The sequence below is a fragment of the Dinoponera quadriceps genome, unplaced genomic scaffold (assembly GCF_001313825.1).
Source record: "Dinoponera quadriceps isolate SergipeBrazil2010 unplaced genomic scaffold, ASM131382v1 scaffold2001, whole genome shotgun sequence".
Lineage (NCBI taxonomy): Eukaryota > Metazoa > Arthropoda > Insecta > Hymenoptera > Formicidae > Dinoponera > Dinoponera quadriceps.
Window position 1 is genome coordinate 268,959 of NW_014556101.1, and position 4,388 is coordinate 273,346.

Genomic DNA, 4,388 nt, shown 5'->3' on the forward strand with positions numbered 1-4,388 from the left:
ATCGCGGCGACCCAGTGACAGACTCGAAGACGCAGAACGGAGGGGAAAACCTTGGTTAGAGTCGTTCTGAATTACGTAATATATGTATGTTAGCCATGCAGAGAGTATATATATATATACTACTGGTATATATATAGATATAATATATATATATAGAGATAGATATATATATATATAGATATTATATATATATATAACTGAAATATATAGCCCGGTGGCGTTTTATTGAGAAATTGATCTCTCGTTTCCTCGAAAAAAACCGACTGACCGACCGTATCGTCCCCCCTCTTTTTGCTTCAATCTCTCTTTACTCCTTCACTACTACGCGCACTCTCCCTCTCTCTTCCTCTCTTTAGTTCATCTTCCGATGCATTTCGCACTTCATTCGAAGGAACCTCACCCCTCGTGATCCTCCGTCTCGTGCGACGTTCGCTCGAGAAATAGAATTCCCAGATGACCGAAGGGGTTGCGGAGGAACCCCTTTGGCTTTCCGAAAATTAGCATTCTTGACCCTCTAACTGTAAGGTTGGAGTCGGATGCGACCCCACGGCTCCTTTATTTCTCTTCTCAAGGAATGTTTCGTGTTACTATTCACTTCTTTTAACTATTTTGCGCATTGATTACACGACGAATGAACGAAATGGAGCATGAGGTCGGATCCGACCCCTTTCCTGGATACTTTGGAAATCCACCTTGCCGCGTTAGAGGGTTAAATTAGTTACATCGTGGTGGCGAAAAATCTGATACGGTATTCGCGGGACGGCGCGTTAGCGTCGATCGCGAGGGGTGTCTCTGCGATCCTAAGGGTGTTTCGGGGATTCTCCTTGCCGATGTATTTCAATCGCGGGGCGAGTGTACCGCGCGTCCTGTCCCGCTGGTTGGAGCTCGTTGGCTCAACGAAATTTCGCCTCGAATAGTTCCTCGCCTCGCTTCTCCTCCAATTAATTTCAGCCGAATTTCGAACTTATCGAAAATTTATTTGTCGTTGCACCGTGTGCCTGTATATATTTGTGTATTTGTCTGAACGGTTTTGTTCATTGTATGTGTGTGTGTGTGTGTATTGAATAGCGGCGCAAATGGCAATTAATGAAGTTATTTCTGATTTTAATTGACAATTACCAAGAATTGACTCTGCACACTCTCCGAGAAGGGTAGAATTTCGTGTGTGTCTCCCTGTGATTGTTCGTGGCTGTTTGTGCATCTGTACGTGTGCGTATACGTGGGTGTGCGCGCGTCCCAGCTGTAGGCTTTCGTGCTTACTCCTGATCGAGTGAACGTGGATGACGGGATCGATCGTGGCACCTTTGCTGAATATGATTGCGATGTCGGGGCTAAAGAACGTCAACTTTCGCACGTTTCCGAGCCGCGATGCCAAAACTCGCCCGTCGACGTCAGCCTGCGACGGAGAAGCTATTCGCGTCCACCAGCTCGTAAGGACTGAGAACTCTCCTCGGAGGACACACGCGGTATGTTAAATCTCCCTTTAGCCGAGCGCTCTCCTCCTCCCGTGAAACCCGAGTGAAACACATTAATTGAAATAAACAGCGGGTCCGCGACGTTCTTTTCGGCACGGACAGCGCCTCGATCTTCCTCAGGGACGCCTAATACGGTGGAATCGTTTCTTATCAATCGTCACGCGATCGATACGACACGTGTCCTCCTCTCGCGTTCCCGGGATCGCGGTCCTCGAACTCTTGACGAACGATAACCCCTCTCGGAAACTCTCGCCTGCCTGTGCGACTTGTGCCTAATGTGAGTGTCGTCGTCAAGTGAAGTGAGAAAAAAAAAAGAGAGAAATAAAGAACGAAAGGAACAGATAGAAGAAAGAAGATAAGATACGATCGCCATTTCGTGTCATCGTGTCGTGTCGTTGGGGTCTGAGATTCTTCGTCGACTTGCCAATTCGGCGCTCGCGGAAAGCCGGCCGAAATAAACGGATCCGATTAATCTCATTGTTAATGAAACTGGAAACCGGTGCGCTACTTATCGGCGAACCGATACACAATTGCCATGTTTGCGGTTCTGTTGTAATCTCGAGTAGTAGTAGTAGTAGTAGTAGTAATCGTTTGAAATACATCGACAATCGTATGTCATCGCGTTACCGACCGATCGCGGCATCTCCGTCCTGCGAAGACGAGGGTCATCATCATTCGGTTCGTCGTCGGGAGGGGTGAAGAGGGGAGAGGAAGAGGCTGAATTTCGTCTTGTGAAAGATTCCCGACGAAAGAGAGTCGTGACACGATGCGATTCCCCGGGAGAGAGTTTTCCGTTGCGCGTCGATCGAGAATAAGTTTTTTCTGTTCTTACGATGACGTCGCCGATCGATATGCGAGGTATTAACAGAAATGTGCGAGGAAATGAGCGAATCGATGCCGACGCGAATCTTTGATCGGCGAATGCAACGAGCGAAGGGCACGTTCTCTCGATGCGTCAGAATTTCCACGATGCGGAGAAATGATAACTCGGTAAACAGCAATTATGGTTATGAGGCGTTAAAAATTAATGAAACGCGGAAACCAATTAACAGCGAGTGCGTTAGGATCACTTCTCGTAGGTCGCGGTAATTATTCAATACGCCATTTGCTATGTTACATCATTTAGCGGGCGTCATTAACTTGATTATTTGCCCGTTGCCGATAAATATGCGAGGTCTCGTTCGCACAGCGGAAAACTCCGTTCCCGCGACTTCGCGGGCGCAGGGGGGGGGGACACGCGGGGTGGTTGCTCGCAGAACGGAAGAGGAGCGGCGCGCGCGCATCGGTCGGCCCCGCGAGTTTCTCCACGAGTAAGAAAGAAAGCAAGTAAGAAAGAAGGAAAGAAAGCAAGCAAGAAAGTGCACGAAATGAAAACCTCGATTCCAGCTTGCGTGATCTTTCACGTGGGTGGCACATTTTCCGACTTGTCTCGATATCTCTGTTTCGCTCGGAATAAGCGCGACTAATTTCGCGCGCGAGATTTTTTCTCATTAGTATTAAACAGATAAATAGGACTCTCTCTCCCCCTCCCTCTCCCGCGGATTTTAATAAAGAGCAAAAATTTACCTCTCTTCCATTTCGAGAATTAACTTTTATATGCGCGCGCGTAACGAGAAAATAGAACTCCGCGTCCTTCATTTCGAAATATCATTTCAAAATTTGCGCGCGCGTACGTGCGTAATGTGCAAACAGAAATTCGCGAGTCTCTCATTCCGAAATTAACTTTTACGCGCGCGCGCGCGCGCGCGCACGGTATGAAAAAAAAAAGAAAGAAAATAGAGAGAAAGAGAGAGAGAGAGAGAGAGAGAGAGAGGAAAAAACACGAAAACGTTCTCCCGGAGCCGCTCTCGAGCGCTCTTTCTCAATCGGCGCAGCGAGATTCCCGGCTCCTCGGCGCGCGTGTGCGCGCACTCGCGAACTCCCACGCACGTGCGCGAGCAGGGCTACGTAATTATTAATAATTCGTACAGGCAAGTAATTATAGAATGATCCGAGAAAAGACGACGTGCATGTTTAATCGCCGCCGGGGCGTCATCGATAGTCAATATACCACCCACTTCCGGTGTCATTCGCAGGGTCATTCCGATAAGCGTGGGAGAAGCGAGCTCCGGGGGGGGGGGAGGGAGCCTCCCCGCTGTGAAGATCTCTCGCAGCCGCCGTGGGAAAGCCGTGGCGCGCGTTCTGCGGTAAGGCGTACTTAATTTTTCGCGAGNCCGTGGGAAAGCCGTGGCGCGCGTTCTGCGGTAAGGCGTACTTAATTTTTCGCGAGCCGGCCTGAATTCCGGCGAGAGACGCGCTCCGTTAATCGAAGGTCAGCCGCACAAAGTGACCAAGGAACGACCCTGCCAATGACAGGCGGACATTTCACGCCCATGTCGCGAGCGATCGCGTCCACGTCAAGTCGGACCCGTCCGATCGAGTCGAGTGATTCGTTGCGTGTAATTTCTGCTCTCCTCTCCTTTCTCTCTCCCTCGCTCTCTGCTTCTGTGTGCCTCTTTCTTTTTCCCTCTCTCTTTCTCCCTCTCTCTCTCTCTCTCTCTTTCTCTCTCTCTTTCTTCCTTTATCCCTGTCTCTCTTTCACTCGTTCGCTCAGTCTTCCATTCACTCGCTCGCGCTCCCCCTCTCTTTCTCTCACTTTTTTTCCGTGGTCTCTCTCTTCCGATTCGCATATTTGGTTTCGAATTTAGAGTGTGGCTGCTCGGTAGTGACGGGGACACCCGCAAGAATCGCGATCTCCCGCGGGTTTAACCTGATTAACCCCTTAACTGGACCACTTTCCGTTTAATTTCAGTGCGACGCGATTGACGAGGCGGGCGTGTGACGCCGGTCGAAATTCGATATTGGAAGAAACGTGTTCCTTCGTCAATTTCCCTCCTCGATAGGTGTGTATATATATATATATATATATATATA